Genomic DNA, 17,959 nt, shown 5'->3' with positions numbered 1-17,959 from the left:
AGCTAAAAGACACAAGCCATAAGTTGGTAATACCCAAGTTTTGGCTTTTGACTTATTTTGTACTTTTCATGCCTAAAAGTAAGTGCTTTTAAGCATTTTTTATCATTGCCAAGCACCACAAAAATTAAAAAAGTGCTTAAAAGCCAATAAACACTTAAAATAAATCAATCCAAACACCCTTTTAGTCTCATTTTCCAGCAAATGAACAATACTATTTCAAGTTCTTCTTAGTTCTTGCCGTCAATAATGGCAACCCCAATAAGAAGAAAGAACTACCACTCCAATTTTAACTTTTCAATATATTTCTAATGTGTTTGCCACAAAGGAAAAAATAGAGAAATTGGTTATTTTGATTTTTAATTGATTGTGGTTATTATCCTCTAAAGTAACTTTTTACTTGCCTTTTATCCCTTCTCCGATTATTTCTGTTTTAGAAATCAATTTTGTCCTTGGTAGTTTTCTATTATGAAGTGTTAGTATTCTAAATTTTGTTTTCTGTTGCAGACTTACAAAAGATAATCCTTCCTTTTTTCACATCATATATATATATATATATATATATATATATATATATGAAGTTTCTGCCCTCTTGATTGATCTAAAAAAAAGCTTTATGTTTAAAAATATTGCCTAATTGACGAGCTATTTGTAAATGACACCAATTTAGTCACATGCTCCTTACGTTTTGCTTTCCTGTATCTTAGTTTTATTTTTATTTTTTTTAATCTCACTTATATCAATTTCTTTGCATTATAAACTATATCTTTAAAAATCGAAAAAAATCTGCAAAAACCGAACCAAATCGATAAAACCGATAAAATTTATAATGTATTGGTTTGGTTTGGTTTGAATATTAAAAAAATCGCCTTAGTTGGTTTGGTTTAGTTTTAAGCAAAAATCGAGCCAAACCGAACCACGAACACCCCTAATTACAAGATAAATTAAAGAAAAGAATATATCAGGGAATATTAGTTTGATCAATCGCATTAATGTTGAATAGATGGCTAAAGTTATTATAAGTAAATCAAAACAAAAGAGATGAGTATAATACTGTAAACCACATTAGGTGAGCTTGGTTGGGGCAGTGGCAGAGTTAGAATTTTTATTAAGGGGTGTCAAAATATATACATATAAATATACCAAAAAATTAAAGAGAGTCAATACATAGTATACATACATATACATTTATTTTGTTACCAACCTACACAGTGAATTTTTTCTTTGAAGGGGTGTCATCCTATAAGGTGGCTCTTCCACTAGTTGGAGGGGTCATGGCTATGGAAATGCTAAGTTTACGGGGTGACTAGAAAGTTTGAGTAACTGAAAAATTGATATGGTACAATTTTATAAAATATTCTGAGGACACTGGAGATTTAAAGGGAATTGTAATCGGAGATATGATGTACTGTTTGTTTTCCTTTATAGTGGTTTTCACCTTGAGAACATAGATTTGATCGAAGCTCGTTAAATTCTTGCGTAGTTCTTCTTTTCCGTTTGCTTGTTGTGAGATCGTCGGCATAAACCACCAATATTCTGCATAAAGAGAACAAAAGTCATAATAATCTGTAAAAAGGATTTGCCGTAAAGTATCATGACAAAATTAACAACGTTCCACCAATCGATGTTGTGAAAATAAGAAAGTAATAATTTTTAAAAATAAAAATAAAAATACTATTGCCATGGCCAACAAAATAACACAAATAAAAAATGACTGCACCCAATAAGGCAATAACCATCACGTCAGCGACCAACAAATAGCACCACCATTCAGCAGCTACAACCAACAAAGAATAATGACTAACGACGAGGAAAACCCAACATAAGATCATTATATAAGAAGAAGAAGAAGAAAGAAGGAAGCAAGAGATTCAATTATTACCAATCAACATAAGCAAAAGTATCTTTGGATATGTAAAGAAATTTTATTTTAAAAATGTTTTCAAGGACAAGTAAGTTTACTAACTTGTTTGGATGGTTGTTGATATTGTATCGCATTGTATTGTTATCCTGATTGTTTAGTTAAAATTGATTGTATTGTATTGTTAAATTCATTGTTCTGGTTCAATGAAAAGTCCCATTTTTTTAAACAACTGATTTGGTGTGGTGAGATTGTTTCCTATTTTTTTTCCAATTATGCCCTAACTTATTACTTTATAATTCTATTTTACCCTTTACCTTTTATATTTTAATCCAAATCTCCTAACCTATAACCTACGTGTTCATTCATTTTTTCCTTCTGCCGCTTCCAACTCCAACATCAGGTATATGTTTTGCCTTCTTTTTGTTTTGATCTTTCTTCTACTTTGATTTTTAACTCCAATTCTAATTACTTTATCTCTAATTAGCTGCATAGTATTGATTTTTAACTCCGATCCAATTCTAATTATTCTATGTGTAATTCTTGATAATATTTAAAACAACTGAGGGTATTTTAGTAAACTTATCAGTTACAGTACAGTACAATATAACAAAACTAAATAGCAAAATGTTATTTGACAACAACAAACAATACAATCTATCCAAATGTTGTATTCATAAAACGATACAATACAATACGATACATTATAAAACGATGGGTAACAATGATCCAAACAGAGTGTTAATTAAAATATATATGAGCTAGCCAGTAAAGAAATATATTGAAGGAATGAACCATATAAATACCGGTATTTGCTAAAGAGTACCTGTAAATCAGATTGGAAATGAACTCAAGACTGCAGACTTGCAGCCTCATTATTTCAATGCTATGAAAAGACTTTAACATCACATTTGTGCCCATTATCGACTTGTGTTTCTTTGATACCCCTTGCTGAGTCGGCAGCATCTTCACTGCATGATTTTACCTCAATGTATTGCATCTGGATGGTTTAAAATAACAGTAGAAATATATATTTTTAGCATCTTCAAAAAATAATAGCCGATTTTTTTTTGTATATATGTATAATACATACATATAAGATACATTTTTTATACAACTTTTTGCTAATGAATGCAATTAGTTTCGACCGACAGGTAAATTTTGTATTTTGTCCTAAACAATTGTACTATTCTCGGGTTAGAGCAGGTTTATATCTGTTATGGTCCATTGCAGTTATGGGCTTGAGTCTCACATTTATATTATAATGCATTGATGTGTGGTCTATATAGCTTTGGATTCTCTCATCTCAATAACTAGCTTTTGAAGTGTGGTTCTACTTGGGTTATATCAATGGTATCAAAGCCACCCACCATCTCTGTGCTTGTAATCGGCATTGGTGGTTTGTTATGGTCAAGGTATGAGACTTGAGTTGCACATCGATACTATAATATGCTGATGCGGAGTTTATATAGCCTTGATATCTTCCACCTTAATAGCTAACTTTTGAGGTGTGGTTCTCGTTGTATCAATTTCATGTATTAGAACATAATAATTAGAATAAAAAGCTCCGTAAAGTATTATGACAAATCACCAACTTTCTCAAATCCATACGTTTGAAATTTTAAAAGCACTAATATATTTATTTTATTTAAAAAAGAACTCATACGACTACTATTGCCATGGACCACAATAGTACATCTGAATGCAAAAACAAATTAACACAAAACAGCAATGGCATCAACTAATACCCTCACATCAACAACCAACAAATAGCACCAACCAGCAGCTCGCTGCAACCAACCAGAGAACAATGACCAACAACGACAAAGAATAGCTGCAGTATCCAAAACATAAGGAAATTTTATTCACAAGAGTTTTCAAGGACAACTAATTGAAAGCAATTTAATTTAAATATATATATATGCAAGCTGGTCAGTAAAGAAATATATTCAAGGGAGTATACATGAGGTGATATAAATACCAGTATTTGCTCAAGACTGTACCTTTAATCGGATTTGGAAATGAAACGAAGGCTGTAGACTTGCAGCCTCATTATGCCAATGCTAAGTAAAGACTTTAATGTCACATTTGTACCCATTTTGAACTCGTTTTTCTTTGATATCCCCGACTGAATCCGCAACAACTTTACTGCATGATTTTACTTCAATGTATTGCAAATAACCCTGGTCCTCAAAACAATCAGGGATTGCTTCGAGATGTGAACATCCATGCAAAACCAGTTTCTCAAGGCAACAAAAGGCTTCATCAGACACTTCCCATTTTGAGAGTTTGAGATTTTCTAGTTCCAAGAATTTGAGCTGAGGGAACTCATTGTCTCGCACTTCCCATTCATCCATTTCAAAGGCAACTTGCTGCAGTTTAAGTACCTCAAGGTTGAGAAGGCTGGCAATGGTTGAAATTCCAGCAGGCGGCAAAGGAAATTTGCATAATGTCAATTTCTTGAGATTCATTGGAAAGTTTAATCTTGACGGACCTATCTCTGGTTTGCTGATGAAGACCACCTTTAGTGTTTCAAGTTGAGACAATGAGTCCAATTCAGGGAACCGCTTTTCATTCTTTCCCGAACCCCATGAATCGGCAAAAATACATCTCAACTTCCGAAGATTGGGCGTTCTTCTTACTATCCTCTCCATATTGTCCTCCCTGGAAACATATATTGAGGAAAGCGTTGCCAAATTGTCCAGCTTTGAGGGGTTTTCATCAAGAGATTCTCGTGCACCACGCAAATTAAAAAAAGCACTGTCACTAATGCTTACATTTCTCAACTTACTAAGCTTCCAAAGGGTATCTGGCAACAGTAACTGTCCTCCCTTTCTTTTGACTATGAGCGTTTGAAGATTCCAAAGGCTTTCTATGGATGACGGGATAGAATCCTCAGTAGTTTGAACAGCAAGGTACCTCAGATGATTAAGTTCAGTGGGAAAAGATTTCACATCAACAAACTCCAAATCCAACACCGTGAGAAATTTGAAGTTGCCAAAGATGATAGAGGCATGTCCCATTGAAGAACATGTATTATCACCGACCTCCCTGAATAATATTGAACGAGCGTGTGAGCATCGTCTCCACCCAGCAAGATCATCCTGATTAGAGCAAAATGATAAGCAGCGGTGCACAGGCTTTTCAGAATAAAAATGTGGAGGATTGGCATCTTGATATCTGCAATGATGAATTTAAGCAGGATAAGTAACGAGATAAAGTACGAATTAATCAGAGCTTAGAGAAACATATAAAGAGGTAAATACCTTTTCAGCCACAACAGGAAATTATCCTCCTCAGCCTTTTCCTTGCAGAAATCGAGCATTAAGTCATGGACACGACATGCTTTATTCTTCCCAATAGATCTCTTCTTAGTCACCATGACGAGGTTTCTCCCAATAAGATCCTCTAAGTAATCTTCTGCAATATCCTCCAAACACTTCTCCCCATCATTTTCTATGAATGCCTCAGAAGTCCATAAGCTTGTCAATTTTGAGACTGAAATCTCTCTGTCCTCCAAAAATGCTCCAAAATATAAATAGCATGGTTTCAGTTTATAAGGTAAATCATTGTAACTTAGTTTTACTAGATCCTTGGCGCCATCCTGGATTCGTTCACCGAAACATAATTCCATTTGCGTCCAACATCCTTCTATCCTGTCCATCTTTGTGAGAAGACCAGCCACTAAAACAATGGAAAGTGGTAGCCCATCACACTTTTTTGCTATTTTTTGCCCAACTTCCTTTAGCTGTTCAGGGAAAATTTCTTTTCCAAATACCCTTTTTTGCAATAACCAACTTTCTTGCTTGTTCAGAGGACGTACGAAATGGGGTTCAGTAACACGTTTAGCGCAAACAGCAACTTTTTGAAGTCTGGTGGTCAGAATGATTCTGCTACCATTCCTAGCATCAGGAAAGCATAATATCAAATCATCCCATGCTTTTACTTCCCACACATCGTCAATGATCAGAAGGTATCTCTTTGTCAATAAAATTTTCCGTAGTCTATCAGCTAACTCATCAGCAGCTTCTTTACTAAGTTCAGTAGGGTCACAATTAGAACTCAAAATGGAAAGTAGCAAGTCTTTCCGCGTGTATACCTGAGATACACGACACTCTCCCCAGAAATCAAAATGAGAATCATTTTTGTTAAAACTTCGAGCAAGGGTTGTTTTACCGGTGCCAGCCATACCGACAATGGAAACAACATCTAGCTCTGGTGATACTCGAACTAGTTGACCTCTTATAGTTTCCCTCTCATCGTCAAAACCTATCAATTCTTCATCTGCAGAAGAGGAAGCAATTGTCATTTTCTTTTCTGAGGATTTGGTCAACTCTGTCTTGATAAGCTTAATCTCCCATATGATTTCTCGGAGCCGTACTGTCACGACCCAATTTCACCTATAGGTCGTGACAACATGGTATCAGAGCACTAGGTTCACGTAGGTCTCACAAGTTATGAGCAGGCCTAATTGAGTCTTGTGGATCGGTACGGAGACGTCTGTATTTATCTTCGAGAGGCTATAGGGTGTTAGAAAATTACCTTTCTTCATATTCCATCGTGCAATTGATGTAGTTCTAAATGTCCTTCTCTTATTCTCTCTCAGATGGTGAGAACGCGCTCAAATGAGGTTCCAGACCAGGGAAGAGCTACCCCCAGTTGCTAGAGGCCGAGGGAGGGCTCCAGCCCGTGGTAAAGGCCGAGGACGTCCCAGGACTGTTCCAGTTATGCCGCCAGTGGGTTCAACAGAGAACCCCATTGTTGAGGAACAGGATGAGGTGCCTGTGGCAGAGCCAACTCCGGTGGATTTCACATCTGCACCGGGATTTCAGGATGTCAAGGGTCGTATGCTGCGGTTCATGGACAATATGACTCAGGCCGGTTTATTTCAGGCAGACCCAGCCACATCTCAGGCGGGCGGGGGAGCACAGACCCCTACCGCGCAGGCTAATGGACAGGCAGTTGCTGTATATCAGACCCAGGGTACACTACCCGTGGGTGGAGCCCAACCAGTGGCAGCAGCTACACCTGAGCCCAGGCCAGCTGTAGTCGCTGATCCTCAAAAACTATTGGACAGATGGACTAGACTACATCCTCCTGTCTTTGGGGGTGAGTGACATGAGAATCCACAGGACTTCATTGATCATTGCAGGGACAGACTGCATAACATGAGGATATTAGAGTCTCATGGGGTTGACTTCGCTACCTTTCAGCTAGAGGGCAGGGCCAGTAGATGGTGGTAGTCTTATGTTCTTGGCAGACCAGCAGATTCTCCTCCCATGACTTGGGACAGGTTCGCCCGTATCTTCCTGGACAAGTATAATTCACCCTCCCAGAGGGAAGAGTTGCGGTTTCAGTTTGAGCAGCTCCAGCAGGGTCAGATGTCAGTGACCGATTATGAGGTAAGGTTTTCTGAATTATCTCGCCATGCACTTATGATACTCCCTACTGAGGCGAAGAGAGTGCGGAGGTTTGTAGACGGTTTACATACTGGCATTCAGGCCACTATGGCTCGAGAGGTTGAGATGGGTACTTCTTATGAGCTAGTTGTGGAGATAGCCCGAAGGATTGAGAGTGTGAGTCAGCGGAGCCGAGAGCAGATTATGAGAGATAAGCGGTTCAGGTACTCTAGAGAGTTTAGAGGTGCTCCGTCTGGGGGCAGAGGTCAGTTCGTGAGGGGACAGTCCAGCAGACCCCCATTTCCAGCACCACCACCTCCTCGGGATACCCCAGTGCGTCCTTATCTCAGTGCTATACCAGAGAGTTCTTACCGCCCACTAGCTATTCAGGGTCCTCCCAGTGGGTATTCAGGTCCCCAGGGCCAGACTCTTAGTCAGCAGCCCATCGCACCGAAGAGTTATTACGAGTGCAGGAATCCCAATCACATGCGGAGGTTTTGCCCCAGGCTTTGGGGTAGACCAGTACAGCAGGATCAGCAGCCTATGCTTACCGGACTAGTTGCTCCACTAGTAGTCCGACCACCAAGAGGTGGAGGTTAGCCAAGCGGAGTCCAACCAGTTGGTGCTCCAGCTCGGTTCTATGCTTTTCCGGCTAGACCAGATGCAGAGGCCTCAGATGCTGTGATTACAAGTATTATTTCTGTTTGCGGCAAAGATACCTCAGTATTATTTGATCCAGGATCCACGTAATCATATGTGTCATCTCTATTTGCTCCATTCCTGGGTGTTTCTCGTGAGTCCTTGAGTACTCCTGTTTATGTGTCCACTCCTGTAGGCAATTCTGTTATTGTGAACCGGATCTACCGGTCTTGTATTATTACATTATGTGGTTATGAAACCAGAGCAGATCTCTTATTGCTCGAGATGACCGATTTTGAAATTATTCTAGGTATGGACTAGTTATCTCCATATCATGCTATTCTAGATTGTCATGCCAAAAATTTTACCTTGGCTATTCCATCTTTGCCTAGGCTGGAGTGGAAGGGTTCGTCGGTTAGTTCATTTAATCGGGTTATTTCTTTTATAAAGGCTCAAGACATGGTTGAGAAGGGTTGTTTGGCTTATCTAGCCTATGTTCGGGATACTACTGCAGAGACTCCGGCTATTGATTCAGTGCCAGTAGTTCGAGAGTTCTCTGATGTATTTCCTTCAGATCTTCCAGGTATGCCACCTGATCGGGATATTGATTTCTGTATTGACTTGGCTCCAGATACTCAACCTATATCTATCCCACTGTATCGCATGGCTCCGAAAGAATTGAAAGAATTGAAAGAGCAGCTTGAGGAGTTACTAGCCAAAGGGTTCGTCAGACCGAGTGTATCGCCTTGGGGTGCACCGGTATTATTTGTGAAAAAGAAGGATTAAACAATGCGGATGTGTATTGACTATCGCCAATTGAACAAAGTTACTATTAAGAACAAGTACCCGTTGTCGCGTATTGATGACCTATTTGACCAGTTGCAGGTTGCCAGCGTGTTCTCTAAGATCGACTTGAGGTCGGGGTATCATCAGTTGAAGATTCGAGATTCGGATGTTCCAAAAACTATTTTTCGTACTAGATATGGTCATTATGAGTTTCTGGTAATGTCTTTCGGTTTAACTAATGCCCCGGCAATGTTTATGGATTTGATGAACAGGGTATTCAGGCCATATATTGATTCATTTGTCATTGTCTTCATTGATGACATTTTGATCTACTCGCGCAGTAAGGAGGAACATGAGCAGCATATGAGAGTAGTGCTTCAGACATTGCGGGAACAAAAGCTATATGCTAAGTTCTCTAAATATGAGTTTTGGCTAGAGTCTGTAGCATTTTTGGGACATATTGTATCGGGCGAAGGTATTAAGGTTGATCCCAAAAAGATTGAGGCAGTTCAGAATTGGCATCGTCCCACTTCGGCGACTGAGATCAGGAGTTTTCTGGGTTTAGCAGGTTATTATCGTCGGTTCGTGGAAGGTTTTTCATCTATTGCAGCACCTTTGACCAAATTAACCCAGAAGGGTGTTCAGTTCCGATGGTCCGATGATTGTGAGGTGAGCTTTCAGAAGCTCAAGACAACATTGACCATAACACCAGTGTTAGTGTTGCCTTCCGGTTCGGGGATGTATACAGTATATTGTGACGCTTCACGCGTTGGCTTGGGTTGTGTATTGATGCAGGAAGGGCGAGTTATTGCATATGCTTCACGTCAGTTGAATCCCCACGAAAGGAATTATCCGGTACATGATTTGGAGTTAGCTGCGATTGTTCACGCTCCTAAGATTTGGAGTCATTATCTTTATGGGGTAACCTGTGAAGTTTATACTGATCATCGTAGTTTGCAGCATTTGTTCAAGCAGAGGGACCTAAATTTAAGGCAGCGCAGATGGCTGGAATTACTAAAAGATTATGATATTACTATCCTATATCATCTAGGTAAAGCAAATATAGTTGCAGATGCCTTGAGTAGAAAGGCGGAGTGTATGGGTAGTTTGGCTTTCATTTCAGCAGAAGAGAGGCCATTAACTTTGGATATCCAGTCCTTGGCCAACAGACTTGTGCGGCTAGATATTTCAGAGCCCAGCCGAGTTTTTGCATGTGTCGTAGCTCAGTCTTCACTATTTGAGCAGATCAAGGCTCGTCAGTATGACGATCCACACTTAATGGTTCTTCGAGAAACGGTACTATGAGGTGGTGCCAAGAAAGTTACTATTGGTGCGGATGGTGTTCTACGACTCCAGGATTGTCTGTGTGTTCCTAATGTGGATGAACTGAGGAAAAAGATCCTGGAGGAGGCACACAGTTCTTGGTATTCTATTCATCCAGGTGCTACGAAGATGTATCGTGACTTGAGGCAGTATTATTGGTAGCGAGAAATGAAAAAGGACATAGTTGAGTATGTAGCTAGGTGTCTAAATTGCCAACAAGTTAAATATGAGCGCCAGAGGTCAGGTGGCCTACTTCAGCAGATGACTATACCAGAGTGGAAATGGGAATGAATTACTATGGACTTTGTAGTTGGGTTGCCGCGGACCTTGCCGAAGTTTGATGCAGTTTGGGTGATTGTTGACAAGTTGACCAAGTCAGCACATTTTATTCCTGTTGTGACTTCGTATACTTTAGAGAGGTTGGCCCAGATTTATATTCAGGAGATAGTTCGGTTGCACGGTATGCCAATTTCCATCATATCAGATAGAGGCCCTCAGTTTACTTCACTTTTCTAGAGAGCAGTACAGAGTGAATTAGGGACCCGTGTAGAACTCAGCACAACCTTTCATTCGCAGACCGATGGGCAGTCAGAGCGGACAGTTCAGATTTTGGAGGGTATGCTCAGGGCATGTGTGATTGACTTTGGAGGTCAGTGGGATCGTTTCCTGCCTTTGGCCGAGTTTGCTTATAATAAAGTTACCAATCCAGCATCGATATGGCTCCATTTGAGGCTTTATATAGCCGTCGATGTCGTTCACCTATCTGATGGTTTGAGCCCGGTGAGGCTAAGTTATATGGTACTGATTTAGTAAAGGATGCCTTGGAAAAAGTAAAGTTGATTCAGGAGCGACTTCGTACAGCACAGTTCAGACATAAGAGTTACGCGGATCAGAAAGCGCGTGATTTATCATTTATGGTAGGTGAAAAAGTTCTCTTGAAGGTTTCGCCGATGAAAGGAATTATGAAATTCGGGAAGAAGGGCAAGTTGAGCCCAAGGTTTATAGGCCCATTTGAGGTGTTGAGACGAGTTGGGGAGGTTGCTTATGAGCTTGCATTGCCTCCCAGCCTATCGGGAGTTCATCAGGTTTTCCATGTATCTATGCTCCGGAAGTATCATGCTGGCCTATCACATGTGTTGGACTTTAGTAAAGTTCAGCTAGATAAGAGTTTAGGTTATGAAGAAGAGCCATTTGTCATTGTTGATAAACAAGTTCGCCAGTCGAGGTCCAAGAGGATTTCTGCAGTAAAGGTCCAGTGGAGGGGCCAACCAATCGAGGAAGCGACTTGGGAGGCCGAGGAGGACATGCGGAGCAAATATCCACACTTATTTAGCACTCCAGATATTATTCTAAACCCGTTCGAGGACGAACGTTTGTTTAAGAGGTGGAGAATGTAATGACCCAACCAGTCATTTTAACTTTTAGAATCTCGTTCCCTAAAATAAAATTTTCCGTATGTGCTTTTAATGATTTTTGACTTGCGGGGATGGTTGGTTCGGGATTTGAAAGCGTTTGGGTTGAAATCGGAACACTTGGTTCCTTAAGTTAGCTCTAAATGGATAAGTTTGACTTCGGTCAACATTTTGAGAAAACGACCTCAGAATCGGGATTTGACGGTTCCAATAGGTTCGTATGATGATTTTGGACTTGGACGTATGTCCGAATCGGATTTTAGATAACCCGGGAGCGTTTTGACGCTTGATAGTAAAAATCAACTATTTGAAGGTTTAAAATTCTTTAAATTTGATTTGGAGTAGGATTTTGAGTAATTGAAGTCCGTTTGGAATTTCGAGTTTGGGAATAGTTCCGTATAGTGATTTCAGACTTGCACGCAAAATTTTGTGTCATTCCGAGTAGTTTAAGTATATTTCGGCGCATTGGAAGTAAATTGAACAACTTGAAATTCTTAAGTTTGAATAAATTTGGTTTAGGGTATGATTCTTAGAATTGATGTTGTTTTATGCATTCCGAGAGTTCGAGCGAGTCCGTTTTATGATTTCAAACCTGTTGGTATGTTCGGACGGGGCCCGGGGGACCCTGAGTATTAACCGGACGAGGCTCAAATCAATTTTGAAATTTTGAAGAAGAGCTGAAGCCTTCTGCTTCTGGTACGTTCGCACCTGTGCTTGGACAGCCGCAGGTGCGACTCTCGCAGATGCGAGGTTTATGCGCAGAAGCGGAAAAAGGGAAGGGGAGGCCATCGCCGCAGATGCGGAATTTTGGCACATGTGCGAAGCAGTGTGCGTAGATGCGAGCTTGGCCAAGGCTAGTGAGACTCGCACCTACGAGGATTTTTCCGCAGGTGCGGTACCTCTTCCGCAGGTGCAAAAATCACTGTTGGGCAGAATGGTTAAAAGTCGGGGCTCAGACATTTGGAGCCCATTTTTCCTCCATTTTCGGGCGATTTCAGAGCTCTTTGTGAGGAGTTTTCAACTATCAACTTGGAGGTAAGTTAATTCTACACCCTTTGAGTTAAATACATAGATTATAGGTAGATTATAACTAGTAAATCTTAGAAATCAAGGGTTTAGGTAAAAAACATAGATTTTTATAAAAATGAGATTTTAACCACGAAAATAGTTATGGAATTGGGTAGAAATTATATATTTGAGTTCTTGAGATTATGGGTAATGTTTCCATCCGAAAATTTCCGGAATCCGGGCACGTGAGCCCGAGGTGAATTTTAGAAATTTTACCATTTTGGATAGAGTAATTTATTTAATAGATGAATTTTGAATTATTGAACATATATTAATTATTTTATATAACTTTTGGATAGTTTCGAATTTTTCGGCATCGAATCGAGAATTTTACGCCACACGATAATCGGAAAGTGGACTTAGAGACGAGGTAAGTCTCTTGTCTAATCTTGTGAGGGGAAAATTACCCCATAGGGATTAAATTAAATAATTATTGCTAATTGCGTGGGCTACGTACGCACGAGGTGACGAGAGTCCGTGTGTAGCTACTATTAATGCTAAAGTCTGGGTAGTTTAGGACTCAAAGCATGAATTACTTGTGTAAATTGTATTCTTTGTTTAATTAATATTAATTGATATATATGAATATATTGTGAATTATTAGATAAAGATATTAAAGGATGAAAATCTCATATGCTTGATTTTCTATTTAAATTAATTAATTGTTAAAAGAAATTGTTCTTCCTCCCGAATTTATCTTATAATAAATATACTCTCCTTCCGGAGGTACATAAGAAAATGTCCTCCTTTCTTGTGGAGCGGGCCGAACGCCTCGGCAGGATAGATGCATCTATGGATCGTGCCGCACGTCCCTCGACAGTGTACACGACACTCTGGATCGGGCCATACGTCCTCGGCAGAAATCGTGCTTAATAATAATAAATTCACGATACTTTAGTAGTTTATTTCAGTTTGCGAAGCTAATTGATAAATTTGAGAATCCTTGGAATTTAATGAATTATTATGCCTGCTTGTTAAGGAATTAATTGTTATTCCTGTAAATGAGATTTAATTTATAAATTGAAAATTATTTGAATTGAAGGAATTTAATTAATATATTGAGAATTGTTGCATTTGAAGGAATTTGATTATTTTCGCTGATTAAATAAATTATTGTAAATTCTGTAAATCATGCTGATTTAAATATCCTAGTTGTATTTCAATTATTATTATTGACCCATAGTGAGTGTCAAAGTCGACCATCTCGTCTCTACCACTTCGAGATTAGGCTTGATACTTACTGGGTACACGTTGTTTACGTACTCATACTACACTTGCTGCACTTTTTGTGCAGGACCTGAGGCAAGTACTAGTGGGGAACCTATCGTCTTACAGTCACGCTATCCAGGGGCATAGTAGTGAGCTGCCTTTCTGAGCCGTTCTGCAGCTACTAGTGTCTCTCCTTGTATCTTTTTATTCTGTCTATTTTTATTTCAGACAGTATTTGAGGTTTTGTATAATCTACTAGATGCTCATACACTTGTGACACCAGGTCTTGGCACACACATTGGTAGAATTTGGTATTTTATTATTTTCTTGGCTTTAAATTTTGTCAATGTATGCTTAAATTATTAAGTTGGCTTGCCTAGCTGTAGTGTTGAGCGCCATCACGACCTATAGGTGAAATTGGGTCCTGACACATACTGTAAGATAAGTATGAGGAATATCTCTCATTACAAAAGAATCAACTATGTACTCAACCTCATATGCCTTATCAATGACTCTTTCAGCAAGATTTTGAAGTTCTTCAGGTTTATTATGGCGTTGTCTTGCTACATCTTCGAGGAATGGTTGGAAATGTTGAAGGTTCTCATGGACCACATCAAGTTCGTTCTTGACAGAAGCAAGTGAATCAGCATGGCTAGAAAGGAGCTCCTTCAAGCTGTTCAGAAGGAAAACAAAAAAGCCCAATACATCATTCTTAGGCAAATGGGGTTGTATCCCCTCTCGGATGTCGAGGTAAATTTTGCTTCTTCGCAAGCTGAATCTTGTCAGCCAAAAGAAAGAGGTCTTGATTTAGGTCTTCTTTGCTCTTGCTGCTATCGTACAATGAATAAACAATAAGCCCAGCATCAATGACCAAAATCTCAACTCGTATGAAGAAACGGATCCTCATTTTATCCTGAATATTGTTTGTCAATGCCAGAATAATTCTCAATGTGTTAAGCTGCTCAAGAAGGGTTTCCATTTGATCTGCATTGAAGGTATAAAAGCCCTCTTAATTCGGCCGAAATGTGCGTGTTGATGAATCCAGCTGCTGGTTCAATTGAGGACATGGGAGGAGTGCTTGATGATCTCAAATCTCTGAGGACGTCAGCATAGATGTTGCGGACCCGTGCCTCAATAGGCTTGATCCTTCTCCGCAGCAAATCAGAAAGCAAATCAGTTAATTCTAGAGCAACAGATTTTCTGTCGTTGAGGTTAGGCATATACAAGAAGAAAATAATTGCTGCAAGGGTAGCCACAAATTCAACATGACGGGAGAAAGTTTGCCAGTGGGTTTGGAGTTGTGAAGTGCATAGTTTTCCCAGAAAAAAGACAAAGTTCTTGAGCGCTGTCAACTCCTTTTCGACCACTTCCATTTGATCCATGACTTGAAAATACACCAGTGACTCCGCACGCAAGGCAGGTGGCTCGCCAAGGTGAACAATTAGCAGATCCTTGAGATTCTGCTCAACGATGTCCTTGAACTTCCCAACAACTTCATAAGACAGAGGACTAGCACTTGAAATTTCTAGAATAGAAAAATTAGTTCTGGTAGTACTCTGCTTGTATTGCTGAATCTTTGCTAGAACATTAGAGCAGATACAGTCAAAGTTATGAGGCTCTTTTCCACCCAACATGATATTGTAATCAGATTGGAATTGAGCTCTTGTATCATCCATGAAACCTCGAATGTCTTTTTGCAGCACGTCATGATTTATGCGGAGAAATGTACCCAGAAACCATAGCTCTGTCTTAACAGCCTTTACTCGTTTTCAATCCGTTGCAGAATGCGTATAGGATCACGAATATCAATGGGGTCGACGGACTTATTTCTCCAAGACCCCCTCTCCCTATTTTTTCTCCACAATACTCTTCTTCTTCTTTTACTATTTATGACACGTTATGTAACGATCCGACCGGTCATTTTGGGAATTAACATCATATTCGGTGGCTTACGACCTTGAGCAGTTTCGTATAATGTATTATGACTTGCATGTATAGCTTGGGACCAATTTTGAAGAACAATTCTTATTTTGGAATCACGTTCGGTGGCTTGGGATCAATTTTGAAGAACAATTCTTGTTTTGGAATCTTAAGTGAAAAGAGTTGACCGGAGATTTGACTTTTGTGTATACGACTCCGGAATGGTGTTTCGATGATTCCAATAGCTTCGTATGGTGATTTCGGACTTAGGCATGCATCCGTATTTGGAACCGGAGGTCTGTAGGTTAATTTGAAGCATTTTGGCGAAACACTAAAAGTTGAAGTTTTGAAATATTCATAAGTTTGACCGGGAGTTGACTTTGATGATATCATGCTCGGATGTAGATTTCGAAAATTTGAATAGCTCCATTATGTCAATTATGACTTGTCTGCTAAATTTGAAGTCATTCAGGATTGATTTGATATGTTTCGGTGCAAATTATAGAAGTTGGAAGATTTGAAAAGTCATAGGTGTGATTCGAGGTGCAATTCGTAGTTTTAACATTGTTTGATGTAATTCGAAACCTCGACTAAGTTCGTATCGTGTTTTAGGATGTGTTGATATAGTTGGTTGAGGTACCGATGGCCTCGGGTGGATTTCGGTTGATTAACGAATCGAATTTTGGACCTAAGGAAATGCTGAATGAGTTCTGGTACTAGTGCAATCACTTCTGCGGAACCTTGGTCGTAGAAGCGACTTCACAGAAGGGAGAGCAGCTCCTCGCAGAACTGGACAGTGGTTGCAGGTATGAAGAATTTCCCGCACATGCGTGATCGCAAACGCAGAAAATGAAGGAGCGGAAGCGGAGGCCTTCGCAAGTGCGCTTCATGGCTCGCAAAAGCGACAACGCATGTGCGTGTGTACTGCTCGCAGCTGCAAAACCTGGGCAGCTAAGTGAAGGTCGCATGTGTGAGATTTTTCTCGCAAAAGCGAGCTCACAGGCACGCAAATCGAGTCTGCATATGTGAGGAAATGTCACGACCCAAATTTTCCCTTCGTATAACGTCGTGACGGCACCTAGTCTATACGACTAGGTAAGCCTAACATTCGCGGAATAATAAAATGCAAACATAATTTTAACACCTAACCGTTCAAAAATACACAGCAAATCCCAAAACCCGGAACATCGTGAATCACAAACTACAGAAGGGAAAATCTAGTGTCTCTATACATCAGAATCTAACAAGGAAAATACAGAAGATAATGGACATGAGAAAGAGTAGAAGGGGACTCCGAGGTCTGCGGATGCGGCAGATATATCTTGAAGTCTCCAAAGCTGTCCCGCTCACTGATAGTGCGGCTGATAAGGTGAACCTAGATCGGCACACGAAAAACATGTGCAGAGAGTAGCATGAGTACACCACAATCGATATCCAGTAAGTGCCAAGCCTAACCTCGGTCGAGTGGTGACGAGGTCAGGTCAGGCCCCTACTGGCAAATATATAATAAAAATAATATAGAGTGTAATACCACAATAAATTAAAGGCTGGAATTTAACAACAATGAAATCACAGAAGGTAACATCTCAGTACACAGAAATCACAACATGGGATCTCCCGAGATACCGTCTCGTAGTCCCAAACGTAAATGTGCAGGGGGATCTCCCGGAATACCGTTCTGTAGTCCCAAAGTAAATATGCAGTACAGGGAGATTTCCCGAAATACCGTTCCGTAGTCCTAAAGTAAATATGCAATACAGGGGGATCTCCCGGAATACCGTTCTATAGTCCCAAAGTAAATATGTCGTATAGGGGGATCTCCCGGAATATCGTTCCGTAGTCCCAAAGTAAATATGCCGTACAGGGGGATCTCCCGGAATATCGTTCCGTAGTCCCAAAGTAAATATGCGGCGCGAATGATAGAAATACAACTACATCACAAAATTCTTATAATTTAGACTAAGTACCAGTCAGGGAAGAAGCAGGAAATTTACTAAGTATGCTGCACAGAATTCACGTAAACAATTAAGACATGTAGATATGTTGTATTAGACTATACATGATAGGTACACATATTGGAATAACTCAATTAAGAATGAAAATAGATTAGTACTCATTAAAATGGTATAACTCAAAATAACAAGAAAACATGTTGCTGCTCAATAAGACAAATCGAGTTTTACCACAACTAGCCCGTGTACGTACTCGTCACCTCACGTGCACGACTCTCACATATCATAATAGTTCCAAATCTTAAGGGTATTTCCCCTACATAAAGTTAGGCAAGCCACTTACCTCGAACCAAGCTCAATCAATCGGTCACAATGCCTTTCCCACGAATATCC

The 17,959-nt window shown here is 39.8% G+C and overlaps 1 pseudogene; it reads right to left on the bottom strand.

Annotated features, from left to right (window-relative positions):
- Positions 1–2,699: 2,699 nt before the first annotated feature.
- On the bottom strand, positions 2,700–15,370 carry LOC107811337 (putative late blight resistance protein homolog R1A-3; annotated as a pseudogene).
- Positions 15,371–17,959: the final 2,589 nt, after the last annotated feature.

Source organism: Nicotiana tabacum, chromosome 12 (assembly GCF_000715075.1).
Source record: "Nicotiana tabacum cultivar K326 chromosome 12, ASM71507v2, whole genome shotgun sequence".
NCBI lineage: Eukaryota > Viridiplantae > Streptophyta > Magnoliopsida > Solanales > Solanaceae > Nicotiana > Nicotiana tabacum.
Note: the sequence above shows the minus strand (reverse complement) of the source record. Positions and strands in the feature narration are given on the sequence as shown.